The sequence below is a fragment of the Sturnira hondurensis genome, unplaced genomic scaffold (assembly GCF_014824575.4).
Source record: "Sturnira hondurensis isolate 20B ecotype Veracruz unplaced genomic scaffold, ASM1482457v3 Scaffold0001221, whole genome shotgun sequence".
Lineage (NCBI taxonomy): Eukaryota > Metazoa > Chordata > Mammalia > Chiroptera > Phyllostomidae > Sturnira > Sturnira hondurensis.
In genome coordinates, this window is record NW_028073852.1 from 7,577,306 (window position 1) to 7,586,761 (window position 9,456).

Here is a 9,456-nt window from a genome sequence, read left to right on the forward strand (position 1 = left end):
CCTTGTAGCCCGGACCATCCCAACCGTGGCTCCTTTCCCGGACGGAGGCAGCCCTGCTGCCAACATCTGTGGGCAGGTGGGGGTCAAACCGCCAGGCCTCTGCAAATAATCAGAGGTGCTTTTCCCGACCTGCGTGTTGGATTCTGGTCCCAGCCAGTCACTGAACGGCTCTGTTTCTCAATGCCTCCGTTTCCCCCTCGGTGAGCCTGCAGGGTTTTTTTGCCCAGGCTCCTGGATAGAAGGAAGTGGTGGAAGTGCGGGAGGCAGCTCGGTGTGGAAGGAAGAGGGGCGTGGTCTCTGTCACTTCAGAGAATCCAGTGGAAGGGGCGCATCCGCGCTCTAGAAAGCTGCCCAAAGCAACCGAGGTGCTCAGGGTCGACCACCCTGAAAACACTGGGTCACCGGTTTGTGATCACAGGGTCACTCTGTGATCCACGACTCAGAGATGTCCCTGGTGTCAATGTGAGAGAAATAATTAAACTCAAGCGCACGCAGCTGCTGTAGTAAGTAAGGAGGGCAAATCACAGAGCTTGTGAAGTTGGAGGTTGGGGGTTGTCAGCAGAGGTGGGGGTCCCTTCCAGCTGTCCCAGTCCCACCTGCCTTTCACCCCCACTTTCTTCTCTTCTCCTTAGGGAAAAATTGTCACGAGTCCCCTAACCTGGCTGCTCTGTACCCTCCCCACTGCTAATGCCATCAAACCCAATGACCAGAAACAGGGCTTTGCTCTAAGAGGGACAAAAGGGAGCTGCAGGCTGAGGTTCCAGAGGTCCGGCCTCCTCTGGAGGAAGAGGGGGCACTTGGGATGCAGCAGCAAGGACCCTCGTGGCCGGGACTTTCACCAGCCTCCCCCCAGCCAAGGAGGGATTCAAGATGCAGACTTTTCTCCAGTTCAGGGACAGATGGCCCAGGTGCCCAGGCGGGGAAGAGACCAGCCACACAGTCAGTGTTGGGGAGCTGGAGGGACTTCGTCTTGGCCTGGGATCTGGGAGCAGTCGCCACGGTGACCTTCTCTGGCAGAGGAAAGATTCAGGTCCCCTGTCACCCTGAGTGCTTTCTGGAGGGTGGCTGCCCAGGGCTCAGAGCCTCCCTGAGAGCTGCTGGGGAACATTGCTCCCCACAGGGGAGCAGCAACCAGAACAGCTGTGCCCTTTCACTTTGACCTTTCACTGCAGCCTGACCCCTCTGAGGTGGGGAGTGAGGCACAAGGGGTGGGGGCCCTGTTAGAGGAGCAAAGGCGTTTAACCAGGAGAAGCAAGGGCTGAAGAGAAGGTTAACAGCCTCTACAGGGCTTGACCCTGGTCGCACAGCCAGTGAGGGGCACAGCCAGGCCTTGAACCTTCTGAGTCCCAAGTCAAGAAAGAGAGGAGGGAAGGAGACCGGGAAAAAAGTGTCAGAGGCCAGAGGGGCATTGGCTGGGGGCGACCCTGCCCCGGAAACCTGATCAGTGACAATACTCAGGGCGGGCTGGACTGCTCTGCCCAAATACAGGTGCTCCCCTCACCCAAATATGAAGCTCCCCTCAGACCTAGAAGGTCTGTGGCTGCTTCTGCAAGGGATTCAAGGAGCCTCTGCCAGCGGAGGGGCATCCCAGTGGCAAATCCTAGAGACCCGCTGAACCCAGAGCTGCTGAGGGGTGTGGAGGGCCGTTTACAGGACATGGGACGCTCCCGGCTCCTGCAGAGTCCAGTCCTGCTGCCTCCTGTTGCCTCCCCCCCTGCCCCCCGCCCCCCAGCCTGCAGCAGCACCCCCAGGGAACTGCTCTCTCAGGTTCCCAAATGGCCTCCTTCCCCTTCCCCCCCCCACTTCCCCCTCCAGTGCGCCTGTGCAAACGTTGCCCACCCCCACAACTTCAGCACCTTCTCTTGCCCTCTGGACCCCTCACCCCGCATTCCCCACTCTGCATTCTGGCTCTTAGGACCCTCCCGGCAGTAGCTCCCCTTGCTTTCCACCGAACCTTCCCTCTGGCCAGCCTGCTTTGTTCATGTCCCATACGCCCTGACTAGGACACTCCCTTCGCATTCTTGCTTGGTTCTTTCACATCCCTCCTGGCACACACCCACCCACCACCTCACACACCTCCCCCCCTCCTCTGGGCCTCCTGAATCTACGCAGCCCCTCCCTACCTGGGCCTCCCCAGGCCAGCCCTGCCCGAGACCTCTCCACTCTGATGAGCAATCCATGGCAGCTGTGCCCACTCCCTTAGCCCAGTCGCTCTCTGCCTGGAGAGCCTGCTGGGCCACCCCAGGGAGGCCCTGCAGGAGGTCCCTGGCCAGGGGCCTCTTCTCTGATCTCCTAGGTGGGTGCTCAGTGCCTGTTTATGTATTGATGAGAGAGTCTTACATTTATAAGCCTTTTTCTGGGAGGTCAGCTCCCGAGGTACATGGAGGAGACTGGCTTTGAGAGGTTTCCTTTTGTGCCTTTTGGAGGCACAAGCTTACTTGGGAAAGTTTATTGCAGGAGAGGCAGGCCCGGCTGCTCCACGCAGAGTGGGGACCTCAGCCCTGGTCTGCTGAGTGGCTAGCCTTCCACACCCCTCAGCCAGTTGCAGCAGTGAGTTGGAATCTCCACCTGGAGTTAGCAGGTCTTCCACCTTCCCCTCTCTGGACTGTGAACTCTTTCTGGGCAGACACCGTGACCCATTCATCCCACTGTCCCCACATGCACACACCAGCTTCACTGGTGTTATTGTCGCCAGGCTGCCCAAGGCTCACCTAAGGTCATCTGGTCAGTAAGTAACTCGCTGGGGTGCAGTGCCCAGCTCAATAATCACGTATTAAATGAAGGATCAAGGCACTTTCTGTTCTTCCTGCAAGGGGGCACGTTTATTCTCAGAGTGACACTTCTCATGCCCTGCCATCCTTTGCCCAGACTGTCCCCACTTCTGATGGCCCACCCCCTGTCCTCCATGCAGCCATAGGAGGCTCACACCGTCAAGTCCTCCAAGACAACTGCTGTGACCACTCCAGCCCCGAATGACCTTCCAGGCTGCAAACGCCTGTGGGCGCCACACTGCTCAGCACTTACACCTTGTGCTGTCTTATATGTCTTGCTATTGTTTTAGGTGAGTGTGTCTCATCTCTGAAACCGGACTGTGTGAGAAACAGAGGGAGGCACCAGCGTTTGTCATTGCCAAGTCTAACACGTGGCCAAGTGTTCAGGGTGGCGCTCTCCATGGAGGACACCGAGGGCTGCCTTCATGCCCGTGTTGGAACAAGATGGGGTAACAACGTACACAGTAGCCTGCCCTGGGTGCCCCTCCTCCCACTCAGCTGCCCGTCTGACCTCTCGCCACCTCATCCGCCTCTCTGAGTGCTTCTCTGCGTCTGTGCATTTGCCCACGCTGCTGTTCTCTCCGCCTCCTCTGTTCCGGAATTTCCACCTGCTCCCTCCCTCCCTTGCTTCCAGCAGGCCTCTGCTCTTCCACCGTATTGGAGTGGCCACCCCTGCCCACGCTGTATAAGACAACACAAGCCCCCCCACACACACACACCACCTCTCTCCCACTTGCTCCGCGTGTTTCATCCTGGTACCCCGGAGACTGCTCCGTCCACTGGCGTTCCCATCATCTTCCATTTAAAATCCAGAAAATGGCAAGTGAGGCAGATGTAAGCCTGGGGCTGTGTTGGAGGAGAGGGGTTCATAACCTGAACATGGCTTGCTTTCCGCCCTCCGTGTCTGCATGCAGCTGTGAGGCCACAGGGGGTTGGCACCCCACCCGCTTCCGCCCTGCTAGGGTCAGAGGCCGGTCCACACATTCTGGAAGAGCGGAAGCTTAGGCCTGGGCTTACAGCTGAATGTGCTGCCGTTCTGGTGATAACCACCAGATGGCGTCCCCGGGCCCGTCGTCCTGTTCCTCCCAATGCTAAAACTCTGTTTTAAAGGCTTGCACCAGTTTTTCATATTCTTCCTCTGCCTGTAGGTGAAAGCTCCTCCACAGACGATCAGGCAGGACCCTTTGACTAGCATGTGAGATGCTCTGCAGGTCCAAGACCTGGGACATGAACTATTAGGATGCCAAAAGTGGGAGTAGGTGTCTGTGTGTGCCTGCCCCCACTCTGGCCTTTCTGCCCGGATGACAGGGGCTCAGCCACAAGGGTGAGGACATACACACAGCAGCCTCTGTCACAAACACGCACATGGGGATGGTGTGCTGAGCCTCTCTCTTCGGTTCTGTATGACGGGTGGGCTCTGTGTAGGGACAAGGCGTGCATACATGTACACGCACACGCTTGTGTGTGGCGCCCCCACGGTCCCCGTCTCTGGGGGCTCAGAGGAGGCCAGCTTGCTCTCTTCTTCTGGCCTTTACTGCTCCGTACCTCGGAGTCCTTCCAGGCTGCTGCTCTCCTCGCTTTGCACTGCACCTACCTTTCTCCACGGCCAAGGGGGGCTTTATTTATTTCTTCAGTTAAAAGAAGAAAGGCCTTGGGAGCCTGAACCCTCAAAATCACCACATAGTAAAATGCTCCGACACTCACGAAACCACAAACCTCACATTGGCGTCTCAGCTGTCCCAGCCCAGGTTCCTGCCCCCCCTGAACTAAGGGGTTTGCACACCAGTCTCCTGAGGCCCGGGAGATCTGTGGCCGGAGAGACCCTGTTTGCACATGTGACCCTGTGTTAAGCTTTTGCTCTCCACGGGACTTTTCTGCCTTGGTGTGGTATACAGGAAGAGTCCAGAAACCCCAGATTCCAGCACCCCCACCCCACCCCCAGCTGTGTGACTTTAGACAAGGGCCCTGACCTCTCTGGGCCTCGGACCCCTCCCTGGTAAAATGAAGCTGATGCACGCTTCATGACCTGAGACGCCTTCCTGCTCTGACCCTGGGGGTGTGACCCTCACCCCTTTGTGAAATAGAACCTCCTACCGTGAGTCCTGAAGGTGTCGGTATCATCCCAGTTTGACAGGAGAAGGTGAAGGTTGGTGGGCTTCCTCCCAGGGCACTGCTTTGTCAGCAACACCACCTGGAAAAGGACCGCGGCAGAGAGAGCAGTTCAGAACACAGGCGCGCGCACCGCCCTGCGCTGCAATCAGAACACCCCAAACAGCCGGGAGGGGATTGATGAGGACTTGTCTCACAGCTCTACACAGTAATTATTGGTGTTCGTAATGACACCCCGAGGCATTACATTCCCCTGAAATGCCTTCAGAATCATCAAAGAAAGATTAAACCATGCCTCGTATAATTGCTCTTTGAAATACCTTCTATTTTATTCTCTTGCTTGGAAAATTGATAACCTATGGATTTTCAATTAACTTTCAGTTACAAAGAATATTCAGTTTACCCAAGTATCCCATCCATTTTCTGGTCCCTTTTAGGTGTTCATAACCCATCTCAGGCTGTTCCCCCCGCCCTCACCCCTGAGGATGACAGAGTTTGGAAGTGGAAAAATCCCCATCCGTCCTTGGAGGACCAGGCCCCAGCCCTTCCTAAGGCTGTTGATCGGCAAGTCTCCTAGCTTCTCACAGCCTCGGGGTCCCCACCCATGGAAGATGGATTACTGCCAGCCCCATGCCCTCAGGGCCACTGTCAGAAGCAAGTCAATTATGGGGGTGTTTGCAAATGTCCCATCTGTGCAACTGCGACCTGCTTGGGAAACCCTGCAGAACCGTTTGGTGAGACCCCCAGGCTCAGCCAACAAAACTGTTAGCTCGGGAAAGGAGTATAGGACCAGTGTCCTGGACCCAAGGTTTCCCCAGTAGCAACCTGTGCCACCTTGGACAAGCCACTAGGCCTCTCTGAGCCTGAGCTTTGTCATCTGTAAAATGGGAGCAGGCAAGTGGCCAGTTCAAGGACCAGATTGTGCCTGTTGGCATCTTTTAATTGAGCAACAGTGTTTTAAATGCCAACATTTAAAAATTGAGACATCACCTATAAAAATCTAGAATCATGGCTCTTTTAAAAATGTAGAATGATCTGGTAAAACTAGGCCCACATTCTTGCAAGGCAAAATTGGCCCACGCCACGGAGCTGTGGGTGCCCCTCTCCCTTTCATCAGACTCCTGTGTCTCCCTCCCAGCCGGCTTCCCTAGCTGGTGTGTCCAGGCCTGGTCCCATGTAGGGTCATGACGCCTACCTGAGTGATCTCTAAGGATTCAAGCTCCCTTGGGGATGCTGGCCTTTGTCCTGGAGGAGAGAGCTCGACCTAGGACCTGCCCACCCTTTGTACCTGGACCCTGGCTGGGGAAGGGCATATTCCTTTAGCAACGTCCAAGCTAATGCAGAGCAAAGTGCTATGGAGGAGACCTCGCCCCCTCCCCACTGCCCCCCCCCACCCCGCCTTGCAGCCAGAGCCAGTAACTCACAGCTGTGGTTACCCTCTCGCTGATTTCTGTTTTAAAAAATACTGCTGGATAAACAGTGAGGGAAACCCGAGCTGTTCCCACACCACATAAATTCCCAGTTTGCTGTCCTATCTGGTTAGCTGGTTTCCCCCCCGAAATAATGGCACTGCTGCCTTGAAAGCAAGGGTGGCAAAAGTGCACCCCTGGGAAGGGGGGCCCAGGACTCTCCCAAGCCGGCTCCCCACCGGCACTGGTGGCCACCTTCCTCCTCTCTCTCAGCACTTCCTGCCCAGGGGTGCTCACCTTTGTCCTCACCCTCCCCACCTGGACACCCTTCCCCTCCTTCCTGCTTTGTCTCAAAAGGCCTCCAGGGGAGACCTTTCTGGGGCTCCTCCTGCAAACCTACCGGACCACCACCCCACCCCCACCCCCACCCCCGCCCCAACGCCTCCTTTGGAGATGCCTTCCAGAGGCTTCTGTCAAAGTGCACATACCCTGAAGGTAAGACCCGAGCCTTCTTCCGTCTTGAAGACGACTTTTGCGTTAGATTAGGGTTTCCAGACTTGGGGAGGGGGAGAGGAGGAGGAGGAAGGACACCCAATTAAATTTAAATTTCCAATAAACAACAAACGATGTTTCAGTGTGTGTTCCAAATGTGGCATGGAGCACGCTCAACCTGGACTTCCTGTGCTTTATCTGGCTGGCCCGACTCCGCCAGGCACAGAAGCCCTGGAGATTGAACGTTTGCTGAGCCCCCTCTGGGTGCCTGTGTGTCGTCTGTACAGCAAGCTTCTGCTTTTCTGTTGAGGAAACCAAGGTCACGTGACTCCCAAACCCCAAGGTTCCAACGCAGGCCCCTCCGTGTATTGTGCTTTCAAGGCATCTGCCCACGACCTTGGCAGTGGGCACATGATGGCCAGCACCAAAGTTTAAGATGTATATCTGGGAGAGAAGACATTCATCTGAGGGGTCTGTCTCTATGCACTCAGCCCTTTCGAGGATGTCGTAGCGAAAGACCCCATCATAGGTTTCCTGGGGTGGAATGTCTGGCCCCACCTTGCATGCCCCACGGGGGCAGCCACGAGGACTGTATGCTGTGGTTCCCTCAACTCCGTCCTGTTCATCTTGTTATTTGAGCCTCACGCAGTCCTGGAGGGCAGGAGTGACCCTGCTTCTTCGGAGCCATCTGAGAAGCAAAGGACACGCGCATTCCAGACGAAGGCCAGGCCCCAGTACAGATCCCAGTCCCGTGAAGTTCCCACCATATTGAAAGTGTGCCAGTCTCCTGCCCCACCCCCGAGGTCTCGCTCAGGAAAGGTGTCTTGTCTGCCTCGGACGTTCGGCCTTCTGAGTGAGCGCTAATCATTTCATCTCGTCCCTCTTAGGTGGCACATAAACATTCCACAGGCCTGAGTTGAGTTGTCCTTAAGATGAAAACCTCAGGTATTTTCAGCATCATCTAGCTGGTATCACTAAAAACGATGCTCCAGGCTCGCCTCACTCACTTCTCTCCGCAACTGAGTGGGGGAAGGAGAAAAAGTTTATCCCCAATGTATAGATGAGAAAACTGAGGCTCAAGTGAGAAAGCGAGTTGCTGAAAGCCATGAAGCTTATTAACAGCAGAGCTGGGGTTTGAACCCATGCTCTCTTGGTTCCCGAGGCCATGACCTTGACCTTCTGTTATATGGCCATAGGAGAGGGTATTTGGGGGCTAAGATGAGCCATCTTCATCCTCCACTGGGACATGCCATGCCCTGGGGGCCAGCAGAGCACGGAAAGAGAATTGCCCGTGTGCATCACCCTCTGCAGTCAGCCAGGTCTTTTCACGGACATCCCGCAGAGCAGCCACCTGCCAGCAAGAAACCCGCGGCTCAGGACCTGCCTGAGCCCACGCGGCTGATGAAAGGCAAGGCCCTATCCTCAACCCGAGTCTTCTACCTGCAGCCCCAGGTCCCACCTCTGACACCCTGCAGCTCCAGGCACAGGTGGGTGGGGTCCAGGGCGCCAAGAACACTCAGCTGGCTGGCCGTGCACAATGGGGGAAATTCCAAGTTGTTTGGGATGGTTCAGGCGTGGCCGAGTCAACTGCCCACTTCAGGGCCCCTCCTCCCAACACACGCTTTTCCTCTTCCTCCCCCTGCCACCTCCAGCGACAAGCAGAAACAGGGTCCCCTCCCTTCCTGAAAGCCCCACTCCCCTTGGCCTCCTGGCCTCCGGCCTTTTTTCCACAAAGAGCCATTTCTCTCCATCTCTGTCTCTCAGGCCTGCGGGGGCCTTGACAGGGAAATGCTGACTTTGAGGAGGTTAAAGGTGCCGGTGCCCGGCCTTCATCTAACAAACGGGCTGCCAGGAGGGGAGGAACCATTGTTGTTTTTTCCTGGCCTCAGAAGAGGGGCCTGTCAGGAAGATGTAGAGGCCAGTGGGCCCCCGGCTGCGCCCTGCAGGGTGGCTGACAGACGCTAGCAGCTGCTCGGGGTGGGGAAGGGGGGTGCTGGGGTGCCAGGGCGCTGCACAGAGCACCCCTGCCGGGAACCCTCCCCACTGCCCCTCCTGACCTCTCCGCCCACCCCGCCGTGACCCGGGGCCTACCCCTTCCAGGGGCAAAGGGCCAGGCTGCTGGGCCTCACTGGGCTCAATGAAGAGGCCAGAGCAGGAATCCAGTTACATCCTGCCGGGCCAGGCCTCAGGAGGGTTTGTTTTCCTAGGACCTTCCAGCCTTGTGTGGATTCTTTCTAGAGCCCCACAGCCTGGAGCCCAGAGGGACCTTACCAGGCTGTTTCTGTAGAATTTCCGCAGGCTCCCCAGCCCCACAGTCTCCCCTCAGATCCTCAAGTTAAGGAGAGTTGAGACAGGCTAAGAAGGGAGCCCCATTTATCTGTTACCTACTAGGCCATTTACATAAATGACTGGTTTAAACTTCTCAAGTGTCTGTGGGGAAGGCATTCTGATGCAGCGGGGCCAGGCTGCCCAGGTTTGAAGCCCAGGTCCTCCACTTCCCAACTGTGTGATCCCATGCAGGTTACAAAGTCTCTCTGTGCTTCAGAGTCCTCTTCGGAAAAACGGAGATGATGTGTAAAGCACGGGGCTCAGAGGGCTTTTGTGGGGCTTCAGCAGGGAGCAGTGGTAGGTGTGAAGACCAGTGGCTGGATGTTAGCCGTCATCGGTGGGTGGAT